Source organism: Haliotis cracherodii, unplaced genomic scaffold (genome assembly GCF_022045235.1).
Source record: "Haliotis cracherodii isolate W230 unplaced genomic scaffold, xgHalCrac1.p SCAF_11, whole genome shotgun sequence".
Classification (NCBI taxonomy): Eukaryota; Metazoa; Mollusca; class Gastropoda; order Lepetellida; family Haliotidae; genus Haliotis; species Haliotis cracherodii.
The window spans coordinates 12177488-12192646 of record NW_027266266.1 but is presented as its reverse complement, the minus strand read 5'-3'; positions in this window follow the sequence as shown (position 1 = coordinate 12192646).

The window sequence follows — 15159 nt, the reverse complement described above, 5'->3', positions numbered from 1 at the left end:
TGAACCAGAAACCCAGTGATTGATATCATGAGCATCGATCCACGCAACTGGGATCGATGACATGCATCAACCAAGTCAGCGAGCCTGACCACCCGATCCCATTAGTCGCCTCTTACGACAACGAGGTCGCCTTTTACAACAAGCTTGAGTTGCTGAAGACCTATTCTACCCCGGATCTTCATAGGTGTTTTTCGTTGGAACATTCTTATTGTATGTGATGGTACTTTTCGCTGGTGCTACTGTATGACGTACAGAGATGAACATTTAATCCTTCACATATGATATATCTAAGTGGGATTTTAGAAGCTGTAGTATCAATAAAGAAAGAGTTGGATTTTATGGATTTTATGTTATTTTATTGCTTAAATGCAGCCTCTTGATACAGATAGCATTACACTTACATATCAAGCAAGTAAATTTGCATCAAAATGTAAATATTAAATGTAGATTGCCACAAACACAATATCTTTTGCGACATGACAGAGTGAATCGATCCTTTTATTACCGTCTTCGCCATGCTTGTGGTTTTGACCCAGAGGTCCATCCATGGTACGACCCAGAATATGTAGAGGTCTTCATGGAAAGTGATAACTCAGACCTATCGAGGCCAACAGGCTCATGATGAACCTTACCGGCCTCACTGTGCCAGGATCACCCAAACCCTCTATGCTGCATTTCTAATAATAATAATAATAATAATATAATAATAATAATTATAATTTATATCATTGAATTTTCTGTTCCTTTTGACAGTAATGTGAATGACAAGAGAAAAACATGGCAAATATAAATTTTGCTTAGCAAAGAGGAAGGTTATCATCCTGGACCTCCTCATCACAGATCCCCAACACCCCTTACTCACCTCCTTCACATTTATGATCTTGAACTTATTGCCAAAGGAGGGTCCACGCTAAAAAGAAGATTCTCCTTGTCGAGTCCCTTTCTAATGATATCGGCATGTCCTTTGGACTCGACAAAAGCAACATTCTTCATCTGAAACATGGCCAGTTAGAAGAGGGACGATCAGTCAGTTTACTTGGAGGAGTCATTGACCATCCCGTGGAAGGTGAGGCTTATACGTACCTGGGGAGGCAGATTAGGGACAAACTCCAGAATGCCAATATCAAGGTAATTCTTCGGGTAGAGTACAAATTTAGAATTAAGAAAATCTGGAGTTCAGAGCTGAACACTCGCAATAAAGTTAACACCACAAATACTTATGTTGTACCAGTCCTTTCTTATTATCTTGGTGTTGTTGATTGGACGAAACAAGAAATTCAGGGTATTGACACCCTCACACCAAGAATCATGTCAGACAATAGATACCACCACCCTCGCTCTTCCCTCAATCGCTTGTATTTACCAGTCAGTGCGGGAGGGTGTGGTTTTATTAACGTTGGAGCTCTTCATGATAGAATTGTTTTGTGCACTTTTGCACACATGTATTTGTCTGATGATCCTCTTGAGAAGCATGTCAAGACTCATGATGAAAACAAGGCATTCCACAGTTTACTTAAACGAGCCAAGGGTGTGGGACATAATTTCAATGTCAGTGTTGATTTTGTTGATGGTTCTGTACTGCTGGACGGTACAGAAATGAGTGTCAACCAAGCGAAGTGCCATATCAAATCGACCCAGACTGGCTTGGATGAGGTCGCATGGCCTGAAAAGTGAAACAGAAGGCTTTCTGTTTGCTACTGGACCAATCACATCCCACTCGAAACCGCCAATGTGGGATTTTGCATCAAGATGTAAATATGAAATGTAGATTATGTAATGAATTTATGAGACTGTCCAACACCTTGTCAGTGGATGCAGCTGTGGCACAAACACAGTATCTTAATCGTCATGATGGTGGAGCTCGATCATTTTATTACCGTCTTCGCCATGCTTGTGGTTTTGACACAGAGGTCCATCCATGGTACGACTCAGAATATGTAGAGGGGGTCATGGAAAATGATAAATACAAAATTCTGTGGAATAGGCCCGTTTACAGCCTCAGATGTACCCAGGCCAACAAACCTGATCTTGTCCTTATGGTTAAATCCAATGAAATCATTTATATAATTGAATCTTGGGTACATGTAGTCTTCACATTCTCCGAAAAGTTCTGGGTGGGTTTGACTAGGCAGCGCTTCTTTGAAGAAGTCCCATTCGCTGTCTGGGCTGCGTGTAGAGGGGACAGGGGCCCTGAGCCTCACCAGCCAGCATGTGTCAGGATTTCATTTTAATCTGTAAATACTACTACTACTACTACTACTACTACTACTACTACTACTTCTACAGATTATACAAATGGTACCACCGCGTACAGAAACCATGGCAAGTCATTACAATGAGTCTTACGGAAAAGTAATTGCATTTCACTACTACAACTACTACTACTACAGATTTTACAAATGGTACCACCGCGTAAAGAAACCATGGCAAGTCATTACAATGAGTCTTACGGAAAAGTAATTGCATTTCATCATGTCTGTGCATTGACGTTAAGAAGATAATCTTATTGATTATGATGTAAACCGCTATCCACTCACTCATAGCTAATTTGAATATCCCATACTTTTATCAAGACAGTATTCAGTCAAAAGCTTCAAGCCCTAGAGAAATTCAAATGGATCGGTGCTTTCGGCGGCGCCATGGCGAGTGTCACTTTCATGGATAATGTATTGGCATGGAAAAGGCCAATCTCCACTTTATCAATCATAATGTTATGCCATACATACCCTTTCTTCATTGATTGGGTATGTCAAGAATTATGGTACGTCTGACACAGCTGGTGGTGGTGCGACGCACTGTGTCGTTTTTAGCCCATTGCTTCATTTGGTAATTATTGACGCTTGGAGGCATAATAAAGATAAAAGAGTGAGGGTCATATATCTAGTAATAAATCTCCCAATTCAACCAAGAACTCTTTTTTCACTCATCAACCGAATTAAGGAAAGGTTTCGCGGACGCTGGTAAACGCCTTTCATCTTCAATTCTCAAGAAAGGTTGCTCGAACGCAAGTTAACCGCTCTTATCGTCCTATTGATGTCCTGTGCAGACTGCGAGGTAGGGAATTTATCCAACACCATGGCTCGGGGATTACTGTCCGTGGACTGGCGATGAGATTTGAACACTATCCCGATGACAAGAACTACGGAAATGATGGGTATCTTCAAAGTATATTGCAAGAGTGTTTTGCCTAATTAATTATCTAAACTATTTTTAACCCAGACCTTGCGTGATACCGATATATCCGCGTCTGTTGCCAGTGTATTTTGGGTAACCTTGAAATGAGATTTACAGATATTAGACGTTTGATCACATCGTGAATTGTCATTATTGATCATGAAGTTTATGAGTGAGTGAGTTAAAATTTAACGTCGCATCGGCATTATTTCAGCTATATAGCGACGAAGTTAATTTTGAAGATTTGAAAAATGCATACTAATAATAAGACTGTTGATTTACGTTTCGTTGTACATTAATGTACCATAATCAAAAATTGAGATACATATTGTGTTTTAGTGACAACTAAATTAAATAAATACGGCAAAACCATTTCCATAATTTCTTCAAAAAATATATCCCAAAGCTGAATCAATTGCCACCCTATAATAGTGGACAGCATCCCGTCCCATTAATGATAAGCTTAAAACATGGTTTAACTAAAGACGGTGCATCATCCACATTCCTATCTGTCTGTTAGACGTCTCTCTTCGTAAAGTTAAAGTACATTTCTGTCGACAATCACAAAGGGCACAGGGGGGCACGGGTGGCCCAGTCGTCTAAGGCGCCGCGATTCGCGGTGCAGAGTTGCGTCCCTTGGACAAGCCAGAAACCAATGATTCTGGGTTCGAATCCCGGTTCGCCCCGATTATGTTTCTAGGTTTGTCAGCACTATACCCGTACTCGTGGGTTTCACCGAAGTGGTAAACGTCTGAGACCTGCATCACTTCGGGCTTTCCTCCCACATTAAGCTGACACGCCGCGATATCACTGGAATACTGTTAAAAGTGGCGTTAAACCCAACTCACTCACTCACTCACTCACAAAGGGCACAAAAGAGTAATTTCGATACTAAATTAAGTAGAACGTGAAAGTGCTTATTGATTAGCTATGTATGACTAAATGTACAGCTGTGTCTGTAGTGTCCAAACATTCGTAGATGGGATGTTCAGAGTTCGTGTGTTAGTGCAATCCCTCAACATAATAAGCAGCTCGTGGTTTGACTGGTTATATGATTCTATCGACCGCTACTTATTCCTGTAATTACTGTGTAAATACATCGAGTGACTGGTTTACAAAAGTTGTCAAGGTCAACGAAACTAAAAAACACAGATTGTGGTGACAAATAGATCGACTGCAGACCATACGGATCCATAAATAATTAATACTATTGGGCTGCCATGAGATCTACCGATGCAGAGTCTACGGGCAGTAGGTTATTTCGAGCATGTAACTGCCGTTTCACGTCTATCAGGAGGCCTAGTCGGCGCAGCAGTTCGCTGTGAATAGTTACGTCCCTTAGGCGTGCCAGAAACTTATGATTGTAGATTCACCTGGATTTGTTTCTTGGTTTGTCAGCACAAAACACGTGCTCGTGGGTTTCATCAAAGTGGTAAACGTCTGAGACCTGCATCACTCCGTGCTTTCCTCCCACATTAAGTCTTAATATAACTGACATTTTTTTAAGAGCGGCATTAAATCCTTCTATCGACACATACCTTGATCTCCATGAACACAATGACTCTTTCAGAGGAACATGCTACACCGAGACTGCATCCATTATAATGATGGGAATCTGTGAAGGTTCCGGGGTAGAATAGGTCTTTAGCAACCCATGCTTGCCGTAAAAGGTGAGTATGCTTGTCGTAAGAGGCGACTAACGGGATCGGGTGGTCAGGCTCCCTGACTTGGTTGATGCATGTCATGGTATCCCAATTGCGTGGATCGATGCTCGTGATATTAATCACTAGATTGTCTACAGACCGCCGTCATATAGCTGGAATATTGCCAGGTGCGGCGTTAAACAACAAACCAACCAATAATGATGGATTGTTTCAAAGAATGTTAAAGTATGTTTTTCATTCTTCTAATTAGTCTATTTTGTCATCTTGTCTCGACCACATTGACCTGTAGAAATGTGGTCCAACATTTCTTCAGTTAACACGAAGTAGAATATATCTTCAACATCTTCACGTTTACGGATGATGTCCTTAACATCCCCACACTCAGGGACTTCAAACTCCTTGAAGAATTATTGGTAGAATTCGCAAAACCATTATTATTTGAATAAAAGAGTTACAGTTATTTACAGACCGCCGTCACATAGCTGGAATATTGCTGAGTGCGGCGTAAAACAACAAACCAACCAAATATTTGTAGAATTTGTATCTTCAAGAAACTGGCTGATGATGTTCTGGTATTCTTCTTTGGCAGCAGAACACAGTTGGGACGGTGGAGTAGCCTAGTGGTTAAAGCGTCGCTCGTCACGCCGAAGACCCGGGTTCGATTCCCCACATTGGTTCAATGGTTGAACATCTTAAAATGTGATAAAGTTATCCAAACATTTTTGTCGTTTTGGAGATGGTTCATGGTAGTTACAATAGAACTTCCTTATCTGTGAAAAGGCGACGCGCCATCTATCTTTGTTTGTTTTTTAACAATCCCATAACTCACTCACCACCGCTTATTAATGCTCATGTAATTTGTCAATAAAAGCTCAAATTACTATGATGTCTTTTTCATCAAAACGGTGCAGGGTAATCGGGTTAAAACCACGCAAGGCGCATGTGTCATAACATTTCGCTACCGAAATGCTGACGTCATGAAAATGGAGTTGATCATCCCTTATTTATTAGTGTATGAATGGTGTTCATCATCCTGCCTCTGTCTTCATTTTGTTGTCGTGTAGTTCGTACAAATGTACTTATATACACTTTATATTTCAATGTCCGTTGAATCCAATATGCAGGTATACTGTTATTAAAGGTACTGGGTTAAACTGTTCAGCATATTATCTTTAGTTATATTGTCCTATAAACACTATGATATGACTAAACAGATGCACATGCCACATTTTGCAGGAGCAGCTCCATAGAACTCGTCTTACTTCATCACTCTAACTTCTAAATGCCACTGAAAGAAGTGATCGTTCAGTAGGTTGGTTGGTTTGTTGTTTAACGCCGCACTCAGCAATATTACAGCTATATGACGGCGGTCTGTATATAATCGAGTCTGGACCAGACAGTGATTGATATCATGAACATTGATCCACAAAATTGTGATCGATGACATGCTTCAACCAAGTCAGCGAGCCTGACCACCCGATCCCGTTAGTCGCCTCTTACGACAAGCAAAGTCGCCTTTTACGGCAAGCATGGGTTGCTGAAGAACGATTCTACCCCGGATCTCTACGGGTCCAATATGCAGGTATACTGTTATTAAAAGAACTGGGTTAAACTGTTCAGCATATTATCTTTAGTTCGGATAATACGGATAATGACGCGTATATTATCCTATAAACACTATGATATGACTAAACAGATGCACATGCCACATTTCGCAGGAGCAGCTCGGCCAGCACCATGCATAATATAATATAACAGGAGCCGATCGTTCAGTAGGACGATGCGACCTTGAGTGAAGACATCCACATGTAAGATATGATATCTATGGATGCTCAACTTTGGATTCATCAAAGGATTATTACTATATGTGACTCTTCCTTTGTTAGTTATGGAGATCCACTGGAGTCGACCAATGATATTAAATAATATGTCTGAAAACGTATCGGCATGAACTCATTCTGATCAGTTCGCATAGACCATTGACGTGAATGGGAGTACTACATGACGGATGAAGCTATTTCACTTATTGGCTTATTGCATTGATATAACTTTTTCCGGCATTATTTCGCCATGGCCTGTCTGGCTCGACACTCAAGGCCGTCCCCACGAGACCGTATAACGCTGTTTACATCTGAATCTTTCCTTAACTCTGACAACTGATGCATGGGAACACAATTACGATAAAAAACTGGCAGTCACAAATTTAGAACCAGAACCCATAATTCAATCACTTCGGTTGTTATTTCGTCAGCAGTGAAAAGATGAAGTTGTAGCATCTGAAAACATCAACGGCTCTCCCGTAACAGTTGTAAGTGTATTTACTTGGTTGGTTGGTTAGTTGGTTTGTTGTTTTACGTCGCACTCAGCAATATTCCAGCTATATGACCGCGGTCTGTAAATGATCGAGTCTGGACCTGACAATCCAGTGATTGATATCATGAGCATCGATCCACGCAATTGGGATCGATGACATACATCAACCAAGTCAGCGAGCCAGACCACCCGATCCCGTTAGTCGCATTTTACGACAAGCATAGTCACCTTTTACGGCAAGCATGGGTTGCTGAAGACCTATTCTAACCCGGAATCGTATTTACTAGGATGTGTGGCCTTGCATCACCAACCATGGAGACGTTTTTAATCTTTTACTGTATTACAATCGACGTAGACGATTTCATTATCACGAGTGCAATTGTGTTTCATAAATGTTTATCAATACATCTTTCAGTCTATGGGCCATGAAGACACACGCGTCTTAGCGTCTCTCTTTTGTCAAGATAGGAATATACATGTATACCTACTTTCCAAATGTTATACGTATCTTGTGGTAAATCGACGATTCACAGATGAATACATATCTTTGGGTGAATCATCTTTCCAGATTGGAATACACATCTCTTTAGGTAAGGGCAGTGGGGTAGTCTAGTGGTTAAAGCGTTCGCTCGTCGCACCAAAGACCGGGGTTCGATCCCCCACCTTGGTACAATGTGTGAAACCTATTTCCGGTGTCCCCCGCCCTGATATTAGTGGAATATTGATTAACAACGGCGTATAACCATACCCACTCACTCTCTGTGGGTTAATCTTCTGTCCATAACTAAATATATATTTTCGGGTAAAACTAGTGTCCAGTGATGAATACATGTTTTAGGTGAATTTTCTTTCCAGATAAGAATACATATCTAAATGCTACATACATTTTCCTGATAGGACTACATATTTTTAGAGTAAATCTGGTTCCCAAATAAGATTTTTTTCTTGGAAAAAATACATGATCTCCAAATGCCAAGAAGGTGCCATTCGCCTCATTCTGACTTAGAAACGCATACCTCTCTCTCTCTTTCTCTTTCGGACCGCCTCCGTGGTCTAGTGGTAGAGCGTTAAATTATGGTAGTTATAAATGTGTCACGATGCCATAGCCGAAAGCTGCAGTTTGTTATAGAGATCAATTGTAGACAACGAATGGTTTAGATTTAATAATGTGTCTGAAAACGTATCTGCATGGACTCATTTTGATCAGCCGGCATCGATCATTGGGCCGAAAGGGAGTAATACATGGCAGATGAAGCTATTTCACTTATTGGCTTATTGCATTGATATAACTTTTTCCGGCATTATTTCGCCATGGCCTGTCTGGCTCGACACTCAAGGCCGTCCCCACGAGACCGTATAACGCTGTTTACATCTGAATCTTTCCTTAACTCTGACAACTGATGTATGGGAACATAATTACGATAAAAAATTGGCAGTCACAAATTTAGAACCAAAACCCATAATTCACTCACTTTGGTTCATATTCCGCCAGCAGTATATGGAGAAGGTTTTCGCAGGTGAAGAAAAAATCAACGGGTTGTCTCTGAATAGATATATGTGTATTTACTACAATGTCACCTTGCATCACCTACTTTGGGGATCGTTTAATCTTTTACTGTATAAGTACTTCAATATTATGTTTGTTTGTTTGTTGTTTAAAGCCGCACTCAGCAATATTCCAGCTATATGACGGTGGTCTGTAAATAATCGAGTCTGGACCAGACAATCCAGTGACTGACATCATGAGCATCAATCCACGCGATTGGGATCGATGACATGCATCAACCAAGTCAGCGAGCCTGTCCATCCGATCCCGTGAGTCGCATTTTACGACCAGCATAGTCGCCTTTAGCGGCAAGCTGGGTTGCTGAAGACCTGTTCTACCCAGGATCTTCACGGGCCCTACTGTCCTGAGAAAAAGTCATATCATTGGTGAATCTACTTTCCAGATCGGAAAAAAACACATCTTAGGGTTACATCAATATTCCAGATAGGAATACATATCTTGCGTTGCCATTTGTATATCATCATATTTTGACTTGAAACCGAACATAGTGAATGTATTTGTGACAACCAGATACATACACGTTGCTGTAAGCAGTACTTCTTGCACTGAGATAATCGACTTCGAAAAATGAAAGCGAAAGATGGATTATACGGAAGCCATTTCGGGCCATTTGTTTATTTAATTTTTTTCGATACTATCTTGAAATTTCAAGATACAAAGTTGAAATTTCAAGATAAAGAAGTTGAAATTTCAAGATAGTATCTTGAAATTTCAACTAAGTATCTTGAAATTTCACTTCTATATCTTGAAATTTCAACTTAGTAACTTGAAATTTCAATTTTGTATCTTGAAATTTCAAGATAGTATCCAAAAGAATTAAGAAACAAATGGCCCTAAAAGGCTTCCGTAGGATTATCTTCAAAGTAAGTTTAAAATGTGAGTTTTCTAAGACTTTTTACTGTTTACCGTTTGTGTTGTATAAACCTTTATATGAACGTATTTCAAGTAAATATGACATCGTCTGAATTTGAGAAGATGTGCACTGACACCGATACATTAATCAGTAAGAATGTACTTCAAGGTGCGCGATTTTGTGATGTTCGAAGTTCAAAGTCCCTATTATTGAGCGCCCGAAGTTTGTGGTTTGAAAAATAGACATCTTTGATGTAAAGAAGCAGTGTAATGTGGTTGCTTTTTGCTCAGTGATTACGAACGATGAAAGCTTTGTGTACATGGATGCCATTGCCGTTGCAGACAAGACAGTAACTAGCCTTTATTAGAGATTAAAGATTCACAGATGCATCAAATAACTACCTTATACAAATTGGTATGATGCATTCTACGGGATGAAAGCCAAAGTGCTCTTTCATCAGGTACTATTCATGACCATCATTTCACCATCAGATATTATTTTCAATTGAAGCATAAGTAATGTTTAAGAATTTACGCTGACGTATGGAATTTTGCGTATATTCTTTTAAAGGCGCAGTTCTTTGTGAGAATGAATATCCTTTGTGATTAAGCTGTACACGCACGCACAACCTATAGTATCAGATTCATGATGCGTAAAATCACGTGATTGTTAGCTGGTTGGTTTCTTTTTTAACGCCGTACTCAGCAATATTCCAGCTATATGACGGCGGTCTAAAAATGATCGAGTCTGGACCAGACAATCCAGTGATTGACATCATGAGCATCGATCCACGCAATTAGGATCGATGACATGCATCAACCAAGTCAGCGAGCCTGACCACCCGATCCCGTTTGTCGACTTTTACGGCAAGCATTGGTTGCTGAAGACCTATTCTATCCCGGAATCTTAACGGGTTGTAAAATCACGTGAAGTGGGTATGTTAATTCGTCCAAGATAACAGTATCGCGCCAACTTGCGAAATAGACTTTCACTTTCCTACAGCGATAACGATGGATGATGGCTGATATTTTGTCATTCGTTTTCCATATAAAGTAAGACTAGAATGACTGGAATGTGTTAAAACCGTTGGTCCATGTGGCCTCGGGAAATATTTCTATGTTGTGGGTGGGGATAATAAGTTTGTTTGTTGTTCAACGCCGCACTCAGAAATATTCCACCTACATGACGACAGTCTGTCTGGACGAAACAAGCCAGTGATTGACATCATGTACATTGATCCACGCAATTGGGATCGATGACATGCATCAACCAAGTCAGCGAGCCTGACCACCCCATCCCGTTAGTCGCTTTTCACGGCAAGGATGTGTTGCTGAAGACCTATTCTACCCCGGATCTTCACGGGTCACGCAATAAGGATAGGATGACATGCATTAACTAAGTCAGGGAGCCTGACCACCCGATCCCGTTAGTGACCTCTTACGATAAGCATAGTCATTTTATACGGCGAGCATGGGTTGCTGAAGGCCTACTCTACCTCGAAGCCATGACATGTCCAAATGGAGGTATGGGCAGAGCGAAACAACAATTAACTCACCTGAAAATAAAAGTAACAAAACCATAATCACAAGACAGATCACACAACAGGAGAGTCCATTGTACGATTCCGACAATATAATATCAAGATTCAGGGGTAGAATAGGTCTTCAGCAACCCATGCTTGCCGTATAAGACTATGCTTGTCGTAAAAGGCGACTAACGGGATCGGGTGGTCTGGCTCGCTGACTTGGTTGATGCATGTCATCGATCCCAATTGCGTGGATCGATGCCCATGATGTCAATCTCTGGACTGTCTGGTCCAGACTCGATTATTTACAGATCGCCGTCATATAGCTGAAATATTGCTGAGTATGGCGTTAAACAGCAAACTAACCAACCAACCAAGTGTCGATACCAGGTGTTCGCGAAACGGTAAGCGAATCCTGCCCTACTGGGGGCATCCGTCCTCAACATGTCAACATGTCCTCATTATGTCTTTACATCTTTTCTGAGGATTATTGTAAACCCGACCAAACAACATGTGAGGCTCTTTGAAACCGTCGTGGCAAGTCCATGCTCGAATGTACCTTAAAGATGTGAAAGGTAGACACCAAAGGCTGGTCCTAATAGAATGCTGCTCGGCATAAAGCGAACGCTGCCTGAAAGAAGGCTTGTCAGCCTGCCATGTCGTGTTGTCTGGCAGTCATGTTAAAATTGACGTAGAATTTGTTTCAAAACAGCCTCTGGATAATTAAATATCGGCAAAACACGCTTGTGGTTGAGCGGACGACAATGTCTCCCGACGTAGGTACATGACGGCAAATAAACTTCTTTACTCAAACTTGCTTCTGGCGACGAGATATACTCAAGAATCTTCACGAAGGCCATTGTGAAGACATTTATTGGTGTATCATGGTGGCGAGTAATGGTTAGAGACATTGTCAAATTCTTTGGTGTATAATGTTTGATGGTTTGACGGTGGTCTGTGAATAATAGAGTCTGGACCAGATAATCCAGTGGTTGACATCATGAGCATCGACCCACGCAATTGGGATACGATGACATGCATCAAGTCAGCGAGCCTTACCACCCGACCCCCGACCCCGTTAGTCGCCTCTTACAAGCATTGTCGCTTTTTACGGCAAGCATGGGTTGCTAAAGACCAATTCTACCCCGGATCTTCACGGGTCATCCCTCTTGTTGTAAGTCTTGTTGAGAGTTTTTTGTCACTTTGAATCTTAATCTGGTCCAGACTCGATTATTAACAGACCGCCGTCATATAGCTGGAAAATTGCTGTGTGCAGCGTTAAACAACAAACAAACAAACAAACAAACAAACATCATACTATCTGATTCTTGACAACACCTCCACACATGCTGGTGTTCAGCCTTGTGTGATAACGTGTTGTGATTTGTAACTTTCTGATTAGATTCCCCGTGAACGTGTAGCTGGTATTTAGGATAGTGACATTCATTTCAATGTCACTAATGCATTGCTGTCTTGTCTAAAACATGAATTTGCCAGATGAATACCGAGCATGAATTTGACGTAATTGCTGCAGATGTTTTTCTGTTTATTCGCTATTGATCACTGATAAATGATATCTTAAAGCTTAATGGTGTCTTCATAGCGGTTCGCCGTGCCTTGATTGAAAACATGGCGAATTATGCAAATACATCTAGCGTGTTTTGCTTCAATGATCGAAAATTCAGGGTAAGAATCACTTCATAACATTCTTCATGTGTAATGAAAGTAGAAAGAATTAATTAATTAATTGGAAGATAGCACGTTTGACATTTTCCATGGTAAACCAAATAATTATAACCTTAGGTCAGTGAACATGAAATAAATGTTTGTAAAAGCTGATCTGACGTAACACTAATCGAGAAACCATGTTTCCTTACTTTCAAATCAAACTGGAATAGATTTAAAATTAGCATCTTTAAAGATAACATTATCATTGAGTGTAACTTCTCAAGGCGATTTGCATAACAACATCCTTTCAAAACCCTTCTCTCCATTGATTTAGAACGCACTCTTTTAATTGCATTTGGATGAACTTCTTTACAACCTTCTAAGAGAGTAGAGACTGCGTTCGAAAATGATTCCATGGGATCGTTTTGGAATACACGGGATGGAAGATGTGTAAAGATTAGAAGTTGGTTTGAAATTGGATGTGCTTGAAGCAGATGGTCTATGTAGAGTGAGTGAGTTGGGTTTAACGCCGCTTTTAACAGTATTCCATTTATATCACGGCGTGTCAGCTTAATGTGGGAGGAAAGCCCGAAGTGATGCAGGTCTCAGACGTTTACCACTTCGGTGAAACCCACGAGCACGGGTATGGTGCTGACAAACCTAGAAACATAATCGGGTCGAACCGGGATTCGAACCCACAATCACAGGTTTCTGGCGTGCCCAAGGGACGCAACTCTGCACAGCGAATCGCGGCGCCTTAGACGACTGGGCCCCCCGTGCCCCCCGGTCTATGTAGAAAGGAAACCGAAAATATATGATGCTCTAATGTTAATATTCCTCGAGAAGTGCCGCGTTAAACGACAAACCAAAATTTAACATTAGGGACTTTCAGCGGTAAACTGATTCTGAGCACCTTTATCGCAGATGCTCGCAATGTTGCAATCTGACAATAGACTAAATACTAAGGCGCATGGAATACTAAACAGACGAAGCATACATTATGCTTCCGAAGTGTCAGTCATTGTGACAGTGTGTGTTTATTTTAATGACAATACAACAAGAGAGTGGATAACAAATTTTGCCCACCAGGCATATCATCAAAGTGGCAGTAATTGTGACATTGTGTGCTCATAGCTAAGATTTCTAGATCATACAAACAAATGTGCTTATAAAAACAAAAAAACCCGAAAGTATAAAATTGAAATAGATGAACAAATTGATAATTAAATCAAAACGGTTCAATTGAATTTTTTTCAATTTCAGCGACAGTTTTCTTTTACCATGAAGGGGGCACGGGTAGCCCTGTCGTCTCAGGCGCCGCGATTCGCTTTGCAGAGTCGCATCCCTTGGGCACGCCAGAAACATATGATTGTGGGTTCGAATCCCGGTACGCCCCGATTCTGTTTCTAGATTTGTCAGCACCATACCTGTGCTCGTGGGTTTCACCGAAGTAGTCTGAGACCTGCATCACTTCCAGCTATCCTCCCACATTAAGCTGACATGCCACGATATAACTGGAATACTGTAAAAAGCGGCGTTAAAACCAATTCACTCCCTCACTTTTTCCATGAAATGCACATTTACCTTTTTGTGTTGTAGTTTCCATGGATAGCCCATAGTGTTGTTTAACGCCGCACTGACCAAGCATAGGTTTGTGAAGATCCCGCATCGTCCATAATATCTAGTTGGGTGTTGCAATGAATTATTTAAACGAAGAATTCACGAAACTTGACGATGACTCTATAAAGTGACGCATAAACAAAACGAGGGTAGTTTTGTGATCGATGTGAATAGATAATTCGAACCCCATTCGAAGATATTCTGTGAAAAAAACAGCAATGATATTTAAGATGTACATTTAATACATGTCATAGAAATAATTGGATAATGGATTGTTCAAAATTGGCAAACATCATTGTCATTGACCCAGGATCCAAATTGCAAACATGGAACTGTAGATTTTCATCCGTTCGCAATATCTTGTATGGTCACCATTAGCGTCCAAAACTGACTGGCATCGTCGTCCCATGGAAGCAATCAGATCCCGAATTGTGGTCTGAGTAATGTTCATCCATTCTGCCTGCAGGGCTTGTGCCAACTGTGTTGGTTCTGTGGTTGTTGCTGACGTGTTCGCAGTCGTTGATCCAGTACATCCCATAAATGTTCGATCGGGTTGAAATCTGGAGACCTTGAGGGCTATGTCAGGACGTGGATGTTGGGATTCCTGAAAAAGGCTTTGCCGTGTGAGGTCGGGCGTTGTCTTGTGATGGAAAATTACGTCGTTTGTTGTATAATGGGAAGGACGTGGCCGAAAAACCATATTCACTCACTCACTCACTCTACCAGTGTAGGAGATGGCTGCCCACATCATCACACTACCTCCTCTATATATGTT